Source organism: Pteropus alecto, unplaced genomic scaffold (genome assembly GCF_000325575.1).
Source record: "Pteropus alecto unplaced genomic scaffold, ASM32557v1 scaffold61, whole genome shotgun sequence".
NCBI classification, from domain to species: domain Eukaryota; kingdom Metazoa; phylum Chordata; class Mammalia; order Chiroptera; family Pteropodidae; genus Pteropus; species Pteropus alecto.
Window position 1 is genome coordinate 16,995,541 of NW_006434835.1, and position 24,525 is coordinate 17,020,065.

A 24,525-nucleotide genomic window follows, 5' to 3' on the forward strand; every position below is an offset into this window, starting at 1 on the left:
GAAGGTTTTAACTTTCAACTGAAAATCTAAACCCGTATCAGTGGGTTAGGGGTGCTGGAGGCAGTACAGTGAAGTGGTAACAGGCAAGGTTCTGGGGTCAAGCACATCTGGTTTAAACCCAGGTTCAGCTTACCTACCAGTTAGCAAAACATTTAACATCTTTGAACTTTTCTCATCTGTAAAATAGGGATAATAATACCTATGTCCAAGTGTTGTTTTGAGGGTTATATTAAATATTGTTCATAAAGCATTGATTGCAAGGCCTGGCATTATAGCAAGTAGAAGCTATTATTGTTATTTTTATTGATATAGTTCATAGGAAAAGAATGAATGAATGAATAAGTAAGTGAGTGGTTAACAGGACAAATGGGGCCGAAAAAGAGAAGATGGGTAATAAGTGAGCAAATACTAGTTCTAGAGTAGCCATTCAGTGTATACCTAATGAGTTAAATTAAGAAGATATTTTGGTGATGTGAAAAGAGAGATGTTAATGAAACAATCCCGAGATGTAGGTAATAAGAATATATTAGTTAAGCTGCAGCCAAGAATTTACCAGTTCCGAAAAACGATTTTCCTAGCTCCCACGTTATTTTTCTTTGAAGCTATTGCATCTAGTTTGCAAATAAACTTGCTAATAAAATATTTCTCTCTCTAAAGATCTAAGATGTGGTGTGAAAAATTATTAGTGTGGGATATAGTGATTTCCTATTTCTAAAATCTAGCTTTCTATTTCTAAAATCTAGCTTTCCTATTTCCTATTTCTAAAATCTAGCTTTCTACATTTTCCTCCATGTTCATTTTATGTTAAGAACTGGCCACAGCGTACCTTTCCAGATTAATTTCTTATTTTCCCTCCTGTAGCCTATTCTTCAGCCAGACTCTGTCACTTGAAGTTTTCTTAATTCACCTGCACTCTCTTGCTTCTTTGCTTTTGCTAAAGCTTGCCTCCATGTGAAGTGCCCTTCTTTAATGTCCATATCCTGTTGAAATAGTATCCATTTTTCTAAGGCCTATTCGGATGTCATCTCTAGCAACCATTTTCCCTGAGCACAATTAGTTTAGCCTCCTGAACATGTATATGAATTTGTATCACTCTCATAATCTGCTCACCATAGATTTAGTCAATGATGTTCATTTTTTTTTTTCTTTTACTAAATTGCAGGCTACTCAAGGGCAAGAAACAAGTCTTTTGTTCCTTAAATAAAGAATAACCTGATTGGCTGTATTCTAGGTCAATAAGTAATTCTCACAAGAAAATATGAAAATGTTACATGAGGTCTTACAGTTTTCCTGGTTGATAAAAATTCACTTAGTAGAGCTGTATTTGTAATACCAACAAACAAACAAACAAAACAAAAAATGAAAAGAACAACCTCCCAAAAAGTTTTTACATCCTTAAGTAGAAGTTATACAAATGACGTTTTAGAGACAAGTTTAAGTGGAAAGTGGTCACATTGTGGTATGACTTTCTAAGGGCTTACACATTCTCTAAAGTTATTAATATTTTTGGTTAACTCTTGCAGAGTTTTGGAAGATTTTGTAGAGTTTAGAGTATACAGAAATAATGTCATTTGAGTAAGGCCAAGGTCAAAAGAAAGATGTTAAGAACTGAGTGAAGAGGGGTTGGTATTCCCTTTGATACTGTGTTACGCTCTCATTTCCTTTCTGTGTTTCATACTATCCTGTCGACTCTTGGCTTTCCAGGCATTGATTATAGACTCAGACTTGGAGAGTTCTTTCAGGAGTCATGGGAAAAGCATCCCACGTGGACCCGCCCAAAGCCAACGCCAGACGCTTGCCCTAGCTGAGGCTTGTACTCCTTTTTGGCTTTTACTGTGGCTCTTTCTAGGAAGTCTTCAGCCCCACACAGTGGATTTGACAAGCAGAGGCCCAAGTGAGACCAATAGCCTGATCTGATATTAGGTAAAAATTGACGAAAGGCTTGCATTCTCACCATCTGCTCTCCATGGGCGTGGAAAGATATCTTAAGCCTGGGAGATACCCCATCTCTCTCTGCCCCAGCTTGTCCATGCAGGAAAAGGCTACTTTGGACTTTTGCCATCACATGTAGGAAAAGGGATCAATTTGTTGGACCCTAAAGATTTCTAGGGATGTGGATACAAAATGTCCCCAATTAGACAATTCCCACAAAAGGGAGCATCTGTCAGAGACATTGGGTAGAAAACTCCCCAGTGCATTATAATTTATGAAGCTCTGAAATGCAATCCCACTTCAGAAGTCTCTCTGTTTACTCGGGGTTCTGGAATAGTTGTCTGGTGTTTCTGGCAGCGCTGGAACACATGACTGCACGCCTTTATGTGTTTCGATGCGTGTTGTTTCCTGGTCTCCCACTGTGCCTGTATGTGGTTTGCAAAGTAAATGCTTCTGAGAACGTCCTGTTTTTTCTCAAAAAAGGGGCATTTATGAAATACACATATTTCAGGCTCTATACATTTATTTTCCAAGGAACTCAAATCAGTCCATTGAATTAGTTACTGTTCATTAAAAAAAAAAAAAAAATGTTGAGGTATGCAAACAAAACCTAGTAGTCAGTTATGCAAAACTCTGACGTCAAATATTAGGGGAGGGGGAAGAAAAACTAGTTTCCAAACCAGTTGCCTTTTTTTTCCTGGCAGCAAAGCTAGAATTGTAAGGTTACATCATCAGAGCTGGCACCAAACATTCTCTACCCACCCCTCCTTCCCAGACTGTTGAGAGTTCCAGCAGTGACACCAGAGGTTAAACGGTCAGCAAAGGCTGCACAGTTCTCTTCCCCAAAAGGTGTGGACCCTTTTCTTGGTGTGAGCTGGTCTGGGGGAGTGGTTTGAAGAAAAGTGGCTCGTCACTCCCTGTGCTGTTCCCACTCGGTGCATAAAAAGAGGACTTCAGCCCCTGAGGCAGACCAGGTGGCATCTTTCACAAGTACAGATTTTGCTTTTAGAACTTTTTGTTGTTGAGTTAGAGTCTGCCTTAGAAATAAGTACTCAAAGCTTACAAATGCTCACATTAACGAGGGCTGCGTGCCTGCAAGTATGTGCATTCATTCTTTCAGGCAGTGAAGGTGCAACGAGAATTGACCAAGTGTTTCAGAGGACAGCAAGATAAATGTCATATGACTTGTGCCCTTAATTTGCTGTTAATGTAGTAAGGGAAATAAGAACAAATACGGCAAGTTCCAACTTGTGTTTTAGTAAAAGAGGCGCGATAAGACTTGGCATCAGAAGTCCTCTGTTCCTCCACTTATTAGCTGGCAATCCTACTCCAGATACTTAACCTTTTTGAGCCTCATTTCATCTCCTGTAAAGGGGAATAAATCTCAAGTTTCAGTTTCATCTCCTTCAAGGTGGGGATGTATATGGAAGTCCCCACTGCAGTATTTGGCACATGGTCGATGCTCAGTTACATAAATGTCTTGAGTTGTAGAAATACCTAAGAGAAGACTAAGTACTATAAGTGTTCAAAGGAGGAGAAGATCATATTTCGATTTGATTTGATGGAGGGGGGACTTTGGAAGATTTTGGGAAGCCTGGCTCTTCCAGTGTAATGTGGCTTTTCTAGAGATTAAACACGTACTGCTGTAAGTGTAATAAAAATGCATTTATTTAGTGCTTTTAAATGTTCAAACTGCTTTTCACTTTACCATCCCATCTGAGGCTCATGATAGCATTCCAGCATGTGTTTCATAATACATCTTTTCCCCTCCAGAACCTGGAATTCTTAGACCCTTACCGGTCTCCTTTGCTGCCTCTACTTTCTTTGTCAACCCGTTAAATTATGCTAAATTACGTTTCCCATGATTCCATTCCTAGAGCTCATTCGTGGCCTTACCTCTTTGTGGATGACCCCCAAATACAATTTCACATTCCAGCTTTTCTCTTTGTTTACAGATCTGTTTTTCTAGCCACTTAATAGACATGTCTGCCTGTGTGTTCAGTTGACATCTCAAATTCAAAATGTCTGAAACCAAACTTATCATTCCTCCAACAAACTAATATTTCTTCTTCACAACCCTGTTTTTATTCATGACACTCATTTTCTTCGGTGCCCAGGAGCCACATCTCAAAAGCATTGGCCAACCTGTTGTTTTGTGCTAGAAGTCTCTCTCTCCAGTATCTTTCATTTTTGTCATCCCTACTTTCATTTCCTAGTTCAGTCCTTCAGTTGCCATGTCTCCTGATGGCCTTTTATTTTAGTTTATCTAGCACAGAACTGTCACTTTCTTCTCAGGGTAAGGTCATGTAATATCTTTTCCTCATTCAACATCAGCAGTGCCTCCCTATTACCGACCGAATTAAGTACACATCTCAAATCTGGCATTCAAAGTATTCTCTGTGATAGTCCCAGCTGACTTCTACCTCCGTCTGGGTTCTAGATGTACCCTGTTGTTCAGCCAAACCGGGTTTTTGCATGATGTCCTATGAACACACCTTTTGTTTTTTTCACTTCTGTACCTTTGCTTGGGCTGCTTCTAATACCAGAACATTGGACTTATCTCCCTCTCCCATAGCACCTGTCCAAGTGCTGTCTATCCTTTTAGATCTTCTCATTGACCACCACCTCTTGGTACTTTTCCTGACCACTACCACCTGTCTCCCCAGTAAGACCACACTTTCCCCTCCTGTGTCTGTGCCTCTATCGACATATTGTTCTCCTGGACTATAAACTCCTTATAGGTGGGCCTCGTTTCTCTCTGTTGAGGGCTGGTGAGCCACAGCCCACCTTCTGCCGAGCTCAGCTGCAGCCCCCACTGATTGGACTCCCTAGTGGGCAGGAAGTTTTGAATCTTTTGGATCCTTGTGCCTACAAATGCAAGTGGTCTCCATGGTTGTTGCTCATCACCGTGCCTTGTGGCTAGCCAGCAGGCTTGTTTCCCTGTGGGCCCTCGGTCATGTTTCTGAGAGTTGGAGCTTCCTTTTATAGGCATGGTTTATCAGCTGAATCCTGGAGGGGTAACTAGGATTTTGACCTCATGTGACCTCATCTACTCCTCTTGTGGCCTCTGCAGCCTCCCTTTCCCTCCTTTTCCCTCCCACATGTGCCTGGCCACAGACATGGTCACTTAGAACATTAGGGAAGCCTGTAATCAACTGTCAGGGATAAACTTAAACTTGACTAAAGGACTAGGGAAAGGATAGGGGGAGCTTAAAATTAAAACAATGCTACTTAAAATTATGAATGAGATTTCATGAGATTATGGATATTAATTTCAGATAAGTCAGATAAAATAGGCTTTTTTAAAGCAAGGAGCAAATTCAATATTTTGTGATTTTATTTAAATTTAATACTGACTTCAACATCTGAACAGGATAGAAAATTTTCATTTTAGATACTCAAAAGGTTTTTTAAGAATAATTAGAAAATCATATAGCTAAACACAGATAGATTTGGGAAAAAAAGATGTTTCTTGCCTTTTTTTAAAACCTGCATCAAATTGTCTCAAGAAATGAGACCCCAAATCTCATGGGGTAATTTTGTGTCAGGATTTAAGTAATAGAACATCATAGTAAACATAGTTTAATTTAGCCTTACTCATGTTTACTTGAGTCACTGAGATAATCCTATAATAAATATTGTGCTCCTGGAGGGCTCCCCCCGCCCTTTGATAAATATACACGCCTGAGTATGCTAAGGCAACCAGCTGTCAGGAGGAGATGTGTATTTGGTTTTAGTGGAGCGAGCTCTCTTAGCCTCTAGGGACTTGAGAGGTTCGTCTTACGAGTCTGGGAGCAGGGCCAAAGGGGTTCTTCGTGACTTAGAATGGAATTCTGAAAAGTACATTCAGCAAGTTTTCATTAGTGAGTTTGGCCTTTTGTCTTGTGTGTGCCTCCCAAAAGATTAAGAGCTCAGTTTGTACTTTGAAACATTACAAAAAAAGAACCAGAATGGAATTTAGTTGGGGGAGAAAATCAATCAACCCCCAAATACCATATTTTTGGAAACATTCTGGTGTAGAACTCCCACCTCCCTCGTCCCTAAGTTAGTGATGGATATATTGGTGTTTTTTTCTAGCTTTCTTTTTTGGCAGAAAATATACATTTAAAAAGAAGATGGATATAAGTCTCTGATAACTCAAATCTCACTAGGACAATTTGCTTACACTTATTTGACCCTTAAGCTCTATCTTAGATTTATTTTTGTCTTTGGGCAGGTCTGTGCCTTGTTTCTCTTAAATGCTGTTCTCCTCTCTACAGCATAATGATTAGCTTAAAACTGTAAGATATAATGTGTTTTCATTTTAAAAACCAGACGTAGCACTTTCCTGCGAAACATCTCAAGAGTTTTGTGCAGTGTTTTCTGTAGTGGAGATGAGAAGTTCATGATTTTCAGGGTAACAGTGCATCTCAACAGCAAGGCTCTGAACACTGAGCATTATATTACTGTTTTATGCAGTCAGTGTTCATTTATATTTATTCACAAGTAGGAAAATACTCCTCAATGGAAGGTCTGAGACGAAGAGTGGTGGTTAACGAAAACACTAGGCTATGTTATAGTTAGGAGCAGAGAAATTATAAAGTGGAAGAGAAAATGGCCTGGAATATTCCAGAACTGTTGGACAGCACCAATCCTCAGATGCAGGAAGGACAATGAATCTCAAACAGGCTAAATAAAAAGAAATTGATACCAAAGATTAAAAGTATCCAAGGCTGACATGTTATGTTTAAAGGAACAACAGATTGAGACAGACCTCTTTGAAAATCCGATGACAGCCATGAACTTTACCTCCAGAAAAATGTACATACACAAAAAGTTTAAATACAGTTGAGAAAGTAACACAACCTTCTCTGAAGCCGATTCATAAACCTCATCTCAGGATCCTTGTTCTAGATTTCAGTCCTGCATTTTTAATGCCTTTTATACTATCTTATGCTAGAGTAATCACTGAAGCTTCAAATTTAATGTCTAAAGTGCCAGTTATCTTCCAACACTGCCTTTCTCCCCTTCCCCCAAATCTACTCTTCTCCTTTGTTCTTTATTTTTGTTAGTGACTTTACCATCCCAGTGGCCCCAGCCATGAAACCTCGGCATCCTATTTCTGAACTTCCTCTGGCCATTGCTTCCCACAACTAAACAAGCGCTGGTTGATTTTGCCTCCATGATAGCTCTCACATTCATCTCCACCCTTAACCCTCACCCTGTTTCAAGGCTCTATGTTTCTGACTCTTTGCTAGATTAAGCTTTGGAAAGCAGAGCTTGATCCATGTAACTCCCGTGCTGTAACACTCTAAGTGCCTCTTTACTGGACAGGCGAGAAAACCGCCCACCATGCTCACAGCCCCTCGCAAACCATGTGTCCCACACACTTGACCAACAGGTGGTGTGCCCGGGAATTGGCGCTCCTGTGGATTCTTAATTTTTTAGAAGTGTAATGATATTTGTTTAAAGTTTTTTATCCAACATGTTTCGTAGCAGGAAGACTCAAGATTATCCAGCTGGCCATACTGAGAGATGTCCTTCTGCACTGTGTCTTGATTGCTCCAGGTTTTTTGTGAGGATTGACTGTGGTTGCGGATGTTCTCTGGATGATAGTCCAGTGGTATTCTACTTTGTAGCTGTTGAAACTCTTTTCTGTTCTTCTTGTGGTTTTTAGTAAACCTCTATTCTTTGAGATAACTTACCTGAGCTACTAGACCATTATTTCAAGTAGACCATTGAAATAGTCCACCTGATCTCCACATCCACTCTGCAGGCAGAGTGGGCTTTCTAAAACACAAGTTATTTCATCATTCTCTTGCTTAAAAACAAAGTTCATTATCTTTCCTCATAAATGATCACTCATCAGCTTTATTCAACTCAGAGCTTTTCTCTGTACCTTCTAGGCATATTTCTTTTTGCTTTATCTGTTTTTTTACTACCTATATCTAGCTTAGCATCACATTCCAGCATTATTTTTCTTCACGCTGTCTTGAAGTTCGAACTCCTCCAGGTCTTTTTTTCCTGCTATCCTGTTAATCCTTTTTGTCAAACAGTGGGTGGAAGTAGAAACTAATGTGGCATAAGATTATGAAAAAGATGATTATCAACATTATGAGGCAGTTATTCCCATCACTTTTTATGTGCGAGGACCATTTTTAATGTCAAAACCTTTTACATGAGGGTAGAAGGAAGGCTTGACTGCAAAGGGGCGGCACAGGGGAACGTTTTTAGGACAATGCAATTGTTCTCTATCATGATTCTGGTAATGGATATACAACTCTGTGCACTTGTCAGAGCTCTTAGAGCTGTGGATCACAAAGAGTGAATGTTCCTGTGAGTAAAAAAATAAAAATTTAAAAAGCATTTCATAGCCCTATACAGATAGAAGTAATATATTTTAGCATTTTATGTTAATAAATGATGAATTAAATGCCTTTTAAACAAACTTGTATTAATCACAACAGTATGTGTATATATGTTTGAAACGTGGGTACATATATATACTTATGTGCAGATGTGTGTATATACATGTGTACACATATGTAGATATAGGATACACGTGTGTATATACATATATGTATTTTATGTATGTGATGTCACACACACACACACACACACACACACACACACACACACACACACCCCATTTATTTGGTCTTCAGATGCTTGCTATCCAGTAAATTAGTAAACCTGTTATATCAAGTCTAAGGCCCTACAGTGTTGTGAAACCAACAGACTGGAAACATTTGTTATAAGGGATATATAGTGAATGGCCATTGTCCCAAGAATTCCATTGTTTATATTTATTGATATTTGTTTAAATAAGAGCACATTTTAACTTTCTAACTCTCAAAATAGCTAACATAATTACTACGTTAGGAAGCAGTTTTTAAACCTTACTGTTTTGTCTCTTAGTGGAGTAACTGATCCACGAAGAGCTCTGCCACTCTCACTCCTCTCTGCCCAACACAAACACCTAGGTTTCTTAATTTAGCTCACTGTGGGGACAGAGGAGCTCCAGAAGGGCTAAGGATCCAGGGTGTTGAAACTCACTGTGGAGCTTTCCTCTTGTGTTTGGGCCTTGACCTCTATGAAGCTCATGTGGTTTACAGCACTTCCTTTTCCAGGGCTCCTGGCTCTCAGATGTTCCACTATTTTCTCATTTTCTCAATATGTTTCCATCCACACAGTGCCCTGTGAATTGATCTGTTACATTAATGTAATATTTTTCACTTAGTTTTCAGAGCAGAGTGTGGGTGTGGATAGGGGGACATGTCAGTCGTGTTTTAAAAATAAAGTGGTTCTACCTCATCTTCTCTCTAAAAAAGTATATGGTTTGTTATGTCCACAACATGGTTTCAAAGGGTAATTATTTAGTACCAAAAGTAATGGCATGGTTCTTGATTACTAGTGTTTGGTATAAGTAGGTAATTACTAAGGCTCTCAGTGTATAAAGTGGAAACCCTTAGACTGTTGTTGGAGGAAAGGTCCAACACCAATGTTGTCAGATTTTACTGTGTGAACTTTTATTAAAGAGCATATAATTTGATTCTGGTGTGTCTGATTCTGATTCTCATAATATAGGACTAATAATTATATTGAAGTTTTTCTGTACTTGTTAAAATTCAGACACGCTGTCTTTCACTAGCAGCACTAATGACTTTAATGAATGGAGAAGCCTTTAGTTTAAAACAAACAAACGATGAGTTAACATAATATTGTACATAGGACCATAACAAGGAATGAACATCCTGTCTGCGAACATTATCTTTTATAGACAGCTTCGACAAAATAGAGGTCATTCTTGAAAAAGACTAAAATCTTCTACCTTGCCAGATTTCAGCTGAACCAAAACATTAATTTGTAGAAGTTATACATCAGTGGAAAATTTATTTTACTGACAACCTTTTTTTCCCCTACATGCAAGAACTGCCCCCTCCCACTTTGTAATCCCTCCCTCCCTCCCTACTCCACCCAGATCTTTAAAGAGCATGATGTAAGATTGTTTTGTTTTGTGCCAAGTTTTCATCCTGGAACAGATTTTTATAGCCATGTTTCTCTGAGAAAGGAGTTTATGACCAAAGGGTGATAATACTTCCATGTTTTCATTTTCTCCTCTGACCTAGTACATTTTTCCTAATCAGTTTAACATGACCAATCTAATATACGTGTTAGAGCTAAAGAAAATTATTCTGAAAGCTTTTAAGGATTCATTAACTTTAATAATATCATATTTGATTCCTTGAAAAAACAGATTATAGGTCATATTATTTTAAAATTTCAGATTTTTCTGTTCATACAATAAGGATACCCTTTGAAGTATTTGTACATATGATTTGTTTTGGTGATCGGTCTTTATTATTTTCACTCTGTTAGAGTTATTCATGACTGACTGTTTATTTACTTTTTGCATACTCTTTCTTAAAAAAAAAAATTACCTTTGCCCTGTTTGGTCTAGGTCAGTGTAGAGTTTGATGTTAAGAGTCCAAATGGTAGAAAGAACCAAAATAGCCATCAGTAGGGAAATGACTTAAAATACTTTGGCATAGAATGCAACAGTAAAGAACTAGGTAGATTTCTATGTACTCACAGGGAAAGATTTCTGAGTTGAAGAAAAAGAGCAAACATCAGAGAAATGAGCAGAATCATTTTTATATTTAAAAAGTTAAACATTACAACCGTAGTATATATTTTCTGCAAGGGAGTTTGTATGTATGTATATACTGGATACTACTAGTACCTACCAGTTAATGAGTATTTATGTCACATGTTTTAAGTATGCTATACCCATTAACTCATTCAGTCCTCACAACAACCCTATAAGATTGTCTATTACTATTGTCCCCATTTTATAGGTGATGAAACTGAAATTCAGAGAGGGTCAGACACTTGCCTGAGTCACATACCTAGCAAATGGTGGAACCACCGTTAGAATCTAAGCAGTTTGACTCTAACAGGATTGAGGATTGAGATCAAAGGGAACTTTAGTCTATTGATAATGTTTTAATTTTTTTTCAGAGTGAATTTAGGTGTTTTCATTGTAATTTTAGTTTAATTTGTAAAAAAAAAAATGGAAAAAAACAGATTAGGATAAATTTACTGGATTTGGTAACTTATTCACTCTTTGGTGGAAGTTCTGCGTGTAGCGAATGCTCTTTTCTGTGGGGCTTTGGAACGTTTTGTAATTGTCTGGGGCACTGTGCTGCGGTCCCTCTCATCCACCACAGTGTTTCTCAGCCTTGACACTACTTACGTTTTGGGCTGGATAATTCTTTTTTGTGGGGTGCTCTCCTGTTCACCGAAAGATGTTTAGCAGCATCCCTGACCTCTACACTATAAATACTAGTAGCACTCACCAACATCCCAGTCATGACTGTCAACAATGTCTATAGTGTCCCCTGAGCAAAGGATGGCGGGGGACACAAAATTATTCCCAGTTGAGAACCACCAATCTACTGTCATCATCCTTCAGAAATCTTTAAGAGCCTATTTGTACCTGCGCTAGGCTTTAGGAACGTCTGTTATTCACACCATTGAACTGTTTTCTGTTAGTAAACATAAAGGTTGTTGTGCACAGTTCATACACAGCAATTAGAAGTGGAAATAAAATCTTGGACCCTTCAGAACTCTCCAATTATTATCCCATTCCTGTGTACCCCCAAACTCAAAGCCTCTAGTACTTACATACACCCTGTGTGCTGTACAGCCAGCTTGCTTTCAGAGTCTCTCCAATTCACTGTGTACTTCCTATTCTCCCTGAATCTCAGGAAGGAAAGCCACAGCTCCTTACTTGGTACCATATTTAAAGTGCATTTCTCCATTTGTATCTTTGATCTTTTTTCTGTTTTCCATTCCATGGGCAAACGTTTTCTAGTTGGTTCTCAGTTTCCTCACAGACTTTGTTGATTTGAGCAGCTTTTGCATATTTACATTTTGGGGCCAATTTTTATAGCCTTATTGGAAGAGTCCTCCAACATTTTAGTTCCAAAGACTACATCTCTCAAAGATCAACAAACCACAAAGCCCAATTCTGCCTTTTGCCCAAATTCTCAACCCTTGGAAGATAAATATAGTTTTGCCAGAAGCAGAATCTTCACCTCTGCTCCCAACAGCCACTTTGCCCTCTATCCTGGCCTGCTCACCGCTCCCATCGTGATTAAGTCTTTAGTGACATGTGAAGGGAGGCATTGGTTAAGGGCACTGCTTGGCAGTATGACAGATTTGGGACTGAGGCCTGACTGCCATTCTCTAGTTATGTGAACTAGTGTATATTACTTAACCTCTATAACTCAGTTTCTTCACCTATAATCTTCATACAGTTTTTGTCAGGATTGCATGAGAGAATGTGTATAAAGTATTTAGCGTAGTGCCTGGCACATCGTAAACGTCTGATACATGGCAAGTTGCTGTTCTTATTATTATTACTGCTATTTCAATCAACATCATCATCATCTTTCTCATCCTCTTGAAATGTTCAGGGACCCCAGTTTTTGAAAATTCCACTCCCGATGCTATACACCAGGATTTTAGGTAATATCAGTCACTCAAATTCCTGTTAGGGTAAGCTTGTGGGGAAAATGTAAGAACAGACATCTAAAGTGAGGGACAGAAATGAACTAAAGATTTCTGTAAGAGAGCAACTCTTGATTTTGGGTGCTCACAACTCCACCCCAAATTAGAGAATCTTATGATAACTTCTTCAGAGGATTCACAGATTTTCTTATCTCTAGGCCCATGCCTTTTAGGGATCCACTGACCCTGAATTAAGAACTCTTTCTCTAAAGCTGCTTCTCAACATACGAGTGCGATGTCCACTGGCTACTGCAGTGGGTAAGCTGGCCAAGGACAGGAATCATAGACGAGCAATCCAGCAGTCACTGAGCACTGGTCATGACAGACACTGTACTGATAATGTTACAAATGTTACTCACTCTGCACAATAGGAAATACTGGCTCTCAGTTACACACGGGGATACGGAGGCACAGAAGGGTTAACTCTCAAAGGCTCTTACATGCAGGCACAGAAGGGTTAACTCTCAAAGGCTCTTACATGCTACCTCATGCTTCACTGGGTGGGGGCACAGACCGTAGTCGGCAGTGCTGTGATTCAGAACACCTGCATCAGCATGAGCTTGGGATTTGGTTAAAACTGGATTGAGGCCACACACATTCTGAATCTAAGGTCTGTGAGTGAATTCAAGAAACTGCTCTTAACAAGTACCTGGTGATTCGTATGCTCACTAAATGTTTGAGAGCCACTGGTCATTCTTACGTGATACGGCTTATAGAGAATGTTGGACAGAACTGAAACAAAGGGGAAAGATGAAGGGCAGACAAGAAGAGCTAAAAGTATGCCCTGCACGCGCTCCTATCTTTAAGTGCACACTGCTCTTGCTTTATCTTGACTCTTGCCGTTTTAATCTGGACTCTTATATTTTTCAGTTAACTTGGTCTAGCCTTTTACTTACTGGAATCTGGCTTTCTATACCACCTCTCTTCCTGACTTTCCCTGCCTCTTACAAACTGTGTTTTCTGCTCACTTTTTAATGACCCTCCCTAATGCCCACAGAAAAATGCACTATGGCTGGAACCTGAAATTGTCACCCTGATTTTAGGGCATTCTGTCATTCTTTTCCTCTCCTTCAGTACTTTGCCTTAGCCTACTATTCTTTTATTTCTTCTAATAACAGCTTTATTGAAATATAATTTACATACTATACAGTTAACCTATTTAAAGTATACAATTCAGTGTTTTTGAGTATATTCACAGAGCTGTGCAACCATCACCACAATTTTAGAACATCTTATGTACCCTTCCAAAACACACCATACCCGTTAGCAGTTAGTCCCCATTTTACCCTAGTCCTTACCAACCACTAATCTTCTTTCTGTATCTGTAGATTTGCCTATTCTGGACATTTCACGTAAATGGAATCATACATATGTGGTCTTTTGTGACTGACTGCTTTCACTTACAGTATTTTCGAGGTTCTCCATGTTTTATTGTGTACCAGCACTTCTTCCCTTTTTATGGATGAATAATACTCCATTGTATGACTGTGTCACATTTTATTTATCCATTCATCAGTTAATGGACCTCTGGATTGTTTTGTTTTCGTCTAATGTGAATAATGCTGCTATGAACATTTATGTTACAAGTTTTTACGTGGACATATGTTTTCAAATCCCTTGGAGGAGTGTCTACTCAGATCTTTTGCCCATTTTTAAATTGGGTTATTTTTAAGAGTTCTTTATATGTTCTAGATACTTGGCTTTTATCAGATGTATGATTTGCAAATATTTTCTCCGTTCTGTGAGTTGTCTTTTTCTTTATGATGTCCTTTGAAGTCAGCCACTTGTTGAAGTTTCTGTTGGCTATTTTTATCTGCTTCCTACTGTAATTATATTTTAAAGTTTTCCCATGTGGATATTCAACATTTCCTATGTTAGGTCATATATGTCCTTGATTGAAGATCCAAATTGCCATTTCTTGGTTTTATAATATTTAAATATATAAATGATAAACCTAAAATAACTGATATAATATTCTTATCCAGAATAAAGAGCTCCTTAATAAAAAATGGAAAAAGATCTTACATAAAAATGGACAAAAAGCATGAACAGGCACTTCACAGACAAGGAAACGTGAATCGCTAATAAGATATGAGCAGATATTTTATCCGCGAGCCACTGTAGACTGTTGCGTGGTTGAAACTATTGAGTCACTCTGTATACTACTCAGCCTCTGAGACCTTAAAGTTGAACTGGGCTTTTGACCAAAACTAGAAGGCCTAGGAAGTCTTCAGCCCCCTTGTGAATCCATTCTGGCTTGGATCCTAGTCTTAAGAAATCTTATGTGGATTAAACTCCTAGCATTTCTATGAATTTTAAGAAAAGCCAATATGGACTTTTTTATTCAGTCCAGATTTGAAGGTGTTCAGGACTCCCAAAGGGAGTCCTTGAAGTAAGGAAGTCTCATTTCAGCAGATTGTCTTGGACCTGAGATTGGACCAGCAGCAGAATAAAGTAGGATCATCCCAGACCTAAACGTTTGGAGCGTTTCTGGAGATTGGAAAGGAAGGATTTTGCGTTTCATGACTGTCCTCTACATAATCACTAACTGCTTGCTTGTAAGACAGCTAGAGAGTCTCAGTTAACTGCAGGGTGAAGAGAGGGCCTGTGTAGACCCTGACCTTGGGCCAAGGGCTTCTGAACTCAAAGGCAATAGTAGACCCCAGAACAGATTTACCTTCCTGAGCTGGCTTGGAGCCTCTGCCCCTGCCTGCTTCTGGAGCACTGTCCTTTCTTAGAAATTAAAGTGGCTTTCTTCTTCATTTTAACAAATCATTTTTAAGTTTCTTTTATATCATTTGCTTAAATTCACATTTCTGTGATGTAACATCCTTATTAAATAGAACTTTAAAAATATTGTTTAGATATTTTTGCCCCCTCCATTTTTATCTTTTGTTTTTAAAGAAGGAAGAGCAAATGGCAAGAAATACATCAAAAATTGATCATTGTTCCCATTAGGAAATTCTTTGGTAGTATGACACATTTTTACTCATTTTGGTGTGTGGTGCTGTCCTGTGCAGTGCAGGACATTTAGCATCCTTGGCCCCTGCCTGCTATATGAAGAACCCCTCAGTAATTGTGACCACTTAGTCTGTCCCCACACATTTCCATATGTCCCCTAAGGGGATGGTATCACCCCAGTTGGGGAAGAAAGTAATAACAGCTTTTCCTTTGAATTCCAGATTATAAACTAAACACTTTGTTAGGTTTGAGAATCTTATTCCTATTCTTAGAAGAGGTTTCTAGGAGTCTCTGAAGTACTTTAGTCATATTCTGCGGTTTTCTGGCCATTTAAGATCAGGATCTTGTCTCTTGGAACATCGGACACTGTGGAAACCATGTCACATGGCTCAGACTGGCACACTCCAGGTTTGACTCTCTGCTTGCCTGGCCCTTCCCTAATATGGAGCCTTTCAAATCAGGCTGCACCGAGACATCGACTGTGATGTCACAATAAGGTTATCAAGACAGTTTTTTAAGCTTACTAATTCTTTCAAGTGTGGGCAACCCCCACTAATAAGTTACCTCTTAGATCGTATGTGTATGTTGATTATTTGGACTCTGGGATGTGTTTTGCCATGGAAACCATTCAGTACATAATTAGGTTACCAAGGAAACTGGATGTACTGAAGGATTCCATCAAGTCATAGTGCCTGCCATGTATGTCACCACGTTTTGAGGGACAAACCCAACTCTTTTTCTTCAGCAGCTGTCGGTTGTGCAGCTTGCCTCGTGGGCTGGCAGGGAGCCAGCAGTGATCCAGCCACAGCAAATTGAGCAGACTCCGTTCACCCAATAGGAGTCCATACACAAGGGGCCCCCAAAGCCCAGACATATCTTCTCTGCAAAGTGTAAGTGCAGGGCAAACAAGAGCCGAGCTGTCAGTCCGTTCTGGATTGTTATCTGGAACAGTGCTGAGCAGCTTCCCCTTACTGCTTATGAAACCCTCTACACGTCCCAGAACCCGGAGAACTGGAGCCAGAGCGAGCACAGAGCGGACAACATACTTTCTTATCTTTCTTAAGTTATCAAGTGTCCTAGCAATAGATGACCGCCTAAGTCGTCTGTGTGGACACTGTCACCCTGAGAAAGCCAACGAGCTCAAACTCAAGGGGTATGTTCACAAAAGCTTGTCACTCCATGATCTAGGTTCTTGAATATTAATCGCAAGGCAATCATGTCACTCATTACAGTAAAGAGAGGAACTGAGAGAACACTGGGCCCGGGGTACTGTTCTAAAGACGGGAATGGAAACAGTATTATTGTTGTGTTTTTATTGTCTTTTTTGAAAGTAAGCTGAGTATGACTTAGAGTATGAATTGTGCCTGTTTATCACCTGCCCTGCCCCTTGGCGTGGTGGATTTCAGTCGGCCTGCTGAGCGCTGGGTAACGAGCCCTCCAGTAGAGGGAAAAGATTCCTTTGCATCTTTACCTGTGTCGTCCTAGTTAGGACGATGGCTTCTATCCTCCTGTCCGGTCATCACCCTTCAGGGCTTCCTTATTTTAGTCTGTCATTTCCTATCTTTGTATACTGGCTAAGGAACAATAATTTAATTTTATGTTTTTATTGTACTTCTTACTTTAAAAGTACATTTTCCATGATTATCTTTGCAAGCTAGATAGGACAGGTATTGCCATCCCTAATTGCCAGAGTTAAAATCAATACCTAAAGGACTTGCTCAGCTCTCATGACCTCTTCGGGCAGATTGGGGAGTGGGACGCGGGGCTCCTGGGGTCCTGTCCAGCACTCTGCCAGCTGCACCGTTGCTGCTTCCTTCGACTCTGCTTCTCCCTTGCTGTTAGCTCCCTTCAGATTTTCACTTTGGTGCTCAACATCTCTAGTGGAGAACTCAGCTTCCCTCTCTTGCTGCTCTAGTCCGTGTCCTTGGCACTTTGGCCCTGGCATCCCTCTTACATTAGCAAATTGGCACCTTAGGACCAGCTTCTGCCATAGCATACTTATCAGTGACTCGGAACCTTTGCTTATTTTACAAAGTGGATGCCTTCAGGTATTCATCTGGATGGTTAATAATCACTTTGTTTTTTATAGTGTCTTTTCATCAGAAGCATATATTATCTGTCATTATATAGGGAGGTTTAACTAGTTAAATTACTTGTCTAAAATCTCAACAGTAACAGAAGAGGTGAGAAGGGAACTAATTTCTCTGAGGAGCTCATGTGAACCAGACACGTGCTGTAAATATATGATTTCATTTCATACTTGCAAAGATCCTATGTGGAAGGTGATGTTTTATATTTTACAAGTGAAGAAACTATAGTTCAGACAAGCGTAGTAACTTACACTGCAAGTAAAAAGTAGAGGGAATATTAAAATCCAGCCTTCTCTGATTCCAGGGCTCATATTCTATCTACTGTCCCTTATACCCTTCTCCATGGCAGAGTGCCATTCGCAGGGCTGATAGTAAGAAAGAGAAGAATGCCTCGGACACACGGTGATCCCGTGGGGAAGCAGGAGAGCTAGAGGACAGCCATTTCTTTTTCCTGACAACCACAAGAAAGGAGTGAACTCCTTTCTCTTTCCTCAAAAGATCACGGATCTATTGACAAAGGCTCTGATGTTAAATTTGGACTTGTAACTTAGTTGATCTAAGGTAAGCTAACTGAGAGCGACCCGCAGGTGTTCTCGTGGCTGTTAAAGGAGCACCCGTTGGTAGACATCGCCCACGCTGAGCACTGAGAACGCTTCTGGGAAAGAGCAGTTTTCTATTGGGAAGGCAGTGACCCCTGGGGAAGGAGAGCCAGCCCAGAAGGCAGGAGTACTGTGTTGTGGCCCTGGTCTCTGCCTCTAGCCATGTCCCCGTGGGTTGGTAAGTCATCTCACTCACTTCTCTGGGTTCCAGTTCCCCGACCTGTGAAACATGGGAACTGAACTGATGACCCTCCCAGCAACTGCAGGGTTTATCATCATCCATGGAGGTTTCTTTATCGTGCTAATAGGAAAAGAATCTTTAGAAAACAAGACCGTGAGAATGATGAAAAGGATCTTGCTACTTAATGACTTTGCCAATTAGAGTTTTTGAAAAGGAACCTAGTGTTAACAGTTCCCTGAGGTCTGACTCTTTTAAGGAAAGTAGGGGGCCACAGAAGGTAGTGTTATAATGAAATTTGTGGGTGAGAGTTCTTGATGAGTGAGTGATTGGTGAATAGTGTCAAGGGGCTTTAAAGGTACCTATGATTTTTGGTTTTACTTTGTAAGATCTAAAGTAAATGTGTATGAGGTTTCGAAATGTCCCTCGGACACTATGTCTGCAGCTCTCTTCACTGATATCAGATGACTTGTGATGCCTTGTTTATGCCTCCATGCTCCAGGCAGGTCAGCTGCTCCTAAAGCATGGAATAACTCCATTACACAGCCAGGCTTTTCTACAATAAATCTTAAATAGTGAGCTAAAACTAGTATAATAAATATGAGAAAAACTAATATTAAAAAATGAGAAAAACTAAAAGGCAAGATAGTTCGAATACTTTGATACAATTTGGTCCTTCCCTTAACCTAAAATTTTTAACATTTGCTACTTAATCTACTTCTGGATTTCCCTGTAAAAAGAGAAAATGCAGTTCAAATCTTTTCTTGGCGAGGAGAGCTTCTGGGCCTTTGTTGGGATGCTAGACCCCTTCGGGATCAGTGGTCTTCACACAGAATTTCATCACTTTTTCACGGAACACCTCAGCAGAGAGTGGGCAGCCTGGCCGATTATTTACACGGCACTGTAAATACGTGATAAACCTAATCCTTCCAAGGGCTGCTTTTATTTTAAAAGAATAATTTTAGAAGGAGTAATCCAAATGAATCTACCATGCAGAAGGGTAAACTTTCCGTTAGGTATGTGGTCCTGAGTCGTTTTAGTTATAACAAACTGCCCCCACCCCCCATCTCTCCACCGTGTGCTCAGATCCACACTTATATTTAGCAGCCCACTTCTTAAAGGTTTAAAACTCTTGTTTTAAAGAATTTGGAATGAAAGTCCATGGACCCCAGCCACTCTGCCCTGGAGTCCTGGAAGTGCCAGCTCTATGCAGCAGGGCTTTGGAACTTCTTCCCAGAGTGAAGCTTTAAGGACCTGCTGCGCATCCGGCACTTCTCTGCTCTGGCCAATGGCCTCGGAACCTGCTTTGATTTCTCTCTAGGCCAACCCTTCCCCAGGGGAGAGGTCCCTCAACTTCAGGAGATCTTCCCCCTTCCCCAGGTCTAGCCTGGGCCTTTTTTGGTTTTGGTGAGGGGAGGGGATATAGCAGGAGCTGGGAGGCTTCACCTGCTTTACAGTTAAGGTGTCTGTGCAAGCAGTTGGGGAGGCAGGAATAAGGGTGGGGGAAGAGCTGACGAGAACCAGCAGTTGGAAAGAGCCCAAGATGCTCACCTACTCTGAAATCATGCTGTTAAACTAACAGAAATATCGGTATTTTGGTTTGTAAAAATAATATCATACCAAGATACCAAAAAGGAGTATTGTAATCACTTTCTCTCGCTTAGGGTAAGGAAGGCAGGCTTCACAGAGGTGCCATTTGAGTTGAGTGTTAAAGGACAGTCACCAGCTATTAGGAATTGAGCTCTGATTACAGATCCAGTTGATTTGGCTACACCAGGAGTTTTACATAAAGTTTATATGCTGTTCCTTGCCAGTAGTTCAGTTTGTAATTAATTTAGGGGGGGAGAGTGTCGTGGATCTTCTGTTCTGCAGAGCCATTCTCTGCTTTATTCCGCTACGTCTCTTCTCTACCCCTGCTTGTCCTCGTAATAAAAACTTCCAGTAATCACTTGAGCAGTTTTGTGTGTTATTCTTAGTGGTTAACACTTTGATACATTAACACCTCATAACATTTCACTTTGAGTTGTTTTCTTCTCCCCCATGACTTTAGCATTTAAGAATGTAAAGACACATTAGGATTTTGGATCCTGTTTTTTGGATGTTCCTCCTTACAGAGGCTTATTCACAAATGGTTATTTTGCTCATACTTTTTCTTCTAATGGGCATTAAATTGGCCCATTGTTTGTCACACCTGTTCTCTGAGCTGCTAGTTGGCGTATTCGAAAATTCAAAGTGTATAGCAATAACTTTTGCTATCTAAAAGGCTTTTCTTCTGCTTTACTCTATTAATATAAATGTAGGTTTCTTGATATTCATTTTTGAAGCAGTTTTTCAATTTGGCCTTTGTCGTTGTTTTTTAAGACTTTAGAATGAGTAGTCCAAATCTTAGCTACCTAATTTGCTATTTAATTGAAACTGAAAAGTAATTAATATGTTCCACTTGGTGTTGCTGCTTTGAGACCTCTCAATCTTTGTTGAAGGTTTTGAATTAGAATCTTGCTGTTTTATTTAGTGGCTTTCTGGATCTCCAAAGCGGTGCTTGTCAGAGTGTGGTCAGCAGATCACCTGCATCGGCCTTGGAACTTAATAGTACAGCTTCCTTGAATCCATCCTAGATCTAAAAATCAGAATTTTGAGGGCTCAGAAATCTGCATTTTAAAAAGCTCTGTGGATGATTGTATGCACACAAAGTTTGAGAACCTCTGCCTTGAAGTCGCTCAGCACTTATTTACTTGGGATTTATTACCTAATATTTTCCAGGACATACTTGATTGAGTTTTGGCCTTCCTTTGGTCTCTCTTTGATTTGAATTCTGTGAAGAATACTCTTAGGAAGGAGTTGGGTCATACTTTCCCTGGTATTCAAAAGAGTTACAGAGACGATTAGACTCCAACAATATTATCAAAGCCCAAGTCACGAGACCCTCTTAGACCTATTGTGTGTGGCACTGTGGAGTAGAGAAGGGCAACGGACGTACACACGATGCTTAGAAATCACCTTTCTGGGTCATCGAGGACTACTTAGTACATTAGACATTAGACTATAGCTAGTCTAAGCCATGGAGCCTTATAATAATAGTAATTAACATAATGATACTTTGTGTTTCTCAAGTATCTTTAAACTGAAAGCCTTAAAGTGCCTTATTAAACGTAGTATGCAACACCCTGAAAAGAGAGGTCAGTGTTAAAAGTTTCTTATTTTATAGATTTAAAACTTGAAGCTGAATACAGAAGCTTAGCTTAAACACTTCTCTTGGATAATGACCCATTCAATTTGGAGAAACAGGAGTATTTCAAAGGAAACCTTTGTGATTTTGGGAGGTGGGGAAGTGATGGTAACAGAGTGTTCGCTATTTGGAATTTCAGGATCTATCCTGAATGAAAACAACCCTGTTTGGTTACTTTAATTAATGCCTTTAATAACTAGAGGTGTTTAATTGGAAAACACCATAATTTTTCTTATTAGCATTTTCGTGCTATAAATCCCATATTCCTTCTGGTTTCTTCATTTGCCTTTCCTTTCCCTTCTTTATTTTTTAATAATTTATAAAGTCAGAAAATGTTAAAAAAGGAAAAATAAAGAACCTTCTAGAAGGGAACTTAAAGATCGTATCATCAGTCCTCTTTGTTTTACATGACAAGATATGTGAGACTAGAAAAGATTAAGTAAAACACTCACCCAGAATGGCCCAGAAAGTTTGGGTATAGAAGATACGAAGTTCTACTCTTAGCAGACTTCACTTATGCAGTGCAGTGTTATCAACTGTAGTCACTATGTTACGCGTTAAACCCTCAGAACTATGCATCTTATAGCACAAGTCTGTCCCCTTTATCAGCCTCTCCCTATTTCCCCCGACCCCTCAACTCCTAGCAACCACTTTTCTACTGTTTCTATGAGTTCTTATATTTGTGTGTGTTTTTTTTATATATTCTTTGTCAAACAAAGTTGGAGTATGCATTAAATGAACACAGTTTAGAGTTGAGAATCATTTCAGGTCTTTCAGAGACCCTATCATCTTTTTTTCTGCCTATTTTTTCCCATTCACATTCTTTTTTTTTTTTTTTTTTTTTAACCTCAACTTTTGGGCCTATGGTATTTCATTGCTATTAGTACCTTTCAAATTTTCTCCCATTTGCTTTTTTGTATTCTTCCTATCATCTTTCTTTTCTCTTTTGCTTTTATGAACTAATACTGTTCCAATGTAATTAAATATATCAGCAAAATAAAATTGAATGCGTTTTTCAAAATCCTGAAGATCAACACTTTGGAAAAAGCGGACTTAAAGGATAAAGAAAAAAGAAAAAGTACTTTGAGATTTATGAAATATTTGAGTTTGGTTTTTTTAAGCGCTTCAACAGCTGTAGAAATAGATAATTTTTTATCTTCAGCTTCCGTTTGCTCAGCTGCAAGTGTATGCATAACTAGCACTGCTCTTATGGGTGATTTATGGTGACTTTTGCCTTACAGATAAAATGAAGAAGAGTTCCTAAGATAACAGATTAAGAATTTGAAGAGAAGAGGATAGGAAATTTATTTATTCGTCAAGTAATTGATTGATAGAAGGATCATTCCTCATAGAGTACATTGTATTTTAATGCAAGCTGATGAGAAATCTGGTGATTTATGCAACATTGTTCTTCATCTTCATACTAAGATGAATGAGCTACATTTACTCCATAAATGTAAAAGCACTTGAGAAAAATGGAAAGGGCCACACAAAAGCCTTGTATTAGTGATTTCTTTCTTTCTTTCTTTTCTTTCTTTCTTATTATTTATGCCTACAGAACCTGGTCTTCCTAGGTGGTCTCTCATTCAAGTACTAACCAGGCCTGACCCTGCTTAGCTTCCAAGATCAGACATCGGGCTTGTTCAGGGTGGCATGGCCATAGACCATGGACCATGGTTCCACTGGGGCGCAAACCCAGGACCTTCTGTGTGTAAAGCAGATGTGCTCACTGCTACACTAAGAAACCACGTCCGTATTAGTGATTTCTTATTCAAAACAGCTCAGTTCTATAAATATTTATTGGGAAGCTAAAAATCAATATTTGCGTAATAAGGGACTGGTGCTGGAGATACTGAGCTGTAGGATAAAGGTAGAAATGGTGAGAAAATAGTGTATTCATTCTTCCCTCTGGGGAAGGAAAATAACAGTTAGAGGGGCAGGAACACTAACCACATAGTTCCCCATAATAACCACCAGATGGGGCTGTCAGACATAGGCAGCTCAGTTGCTGTTCCATCCAGCTTCCTGTTGGATACTAGGTGGCGGAAGAAGTGTGAAACTAATTGTTGTATATATGGGTAATTCATAACACGAAGTGCCTGTATGTTAGGAAAAAATATTTACCTATATTTTCCAGATCACTTTACTGTTTTATTCCTTCTGAGAAGAAATTAGAGCAGTCTGATTAGATTTGTTTATGAAATAATGCTAGTTATTATTAGCTTTTCTGATGCTCGCAAATTTATCTTGATGCAAGTACAGATATATTTTACTCAGTATATGTACACAGTGTTAAGAAAGAGCATGAGAAAACTTATTTTCTATTTTATCTAAAAACTTATTTTCTATTTTCTCTACCTGTAATCTTGTCTTCCTAGTTAATTTCTCTTCCTTTAAGATACAGCTCAAATATTACCTCCTCTCGAAAACCCTTCTTGGCACCAGAGTTAAGAATTCTCTCTTTACTCCTACATGGTTACTTATGCTCTATAATAGTTCTTATCTTATTGAATTATCATCCTCCTCATCATCATCATTTTACCTATCTGTCTCTGCCACTAATTAGAAGATTCTCAAAACCACATATTATATATATTTCTATACCCACTGCAAGTACAAAACCTGGCAAGGACTAGTACAGAATAAGCAAGTTTTAAATATTTATGAATTCTAGTTTTTCTTAGACTATTTAAAGAATATTAAGTTATTAATAGTTACTGGGCAGTCTTCCCCAGGATTATAAATAAGCCATCAGAAGTTAGCTTACAAAATAATTGATTTTAGCAGACTTTTAGAAAGACGTATTTATCTTAACAGGGGAAAGGTTGGAGGGTTTGTTCCAAGGACCATGCAGTACATAAGGTTTATCTTACTTCAGATCTGCTTAGTGCAGCAGACCTATGGAATTTTAAGACTTATTTGGAATTTAAAATTTGTGGCTTATTTGGGATGCATTTTCTTATTACTTTAATTGAAAAAATATGT

The 24,525-nt window shown here is 39.2% G+C and overlaps 1 protein-coding gene across 1 annotated transcript in view; it reads left to right on the forward strand.

Moving 5' to 3' along the window:
* Nucleotides 1–24,525, forward strand: part of BABAM2 (BRISC and BRCA1 A complex member 2) — a 349,865-nt gene that overhangs the window by 182,667 nt on the left and 142,673 nt on the right. The window lies entirely within an intron of this gene.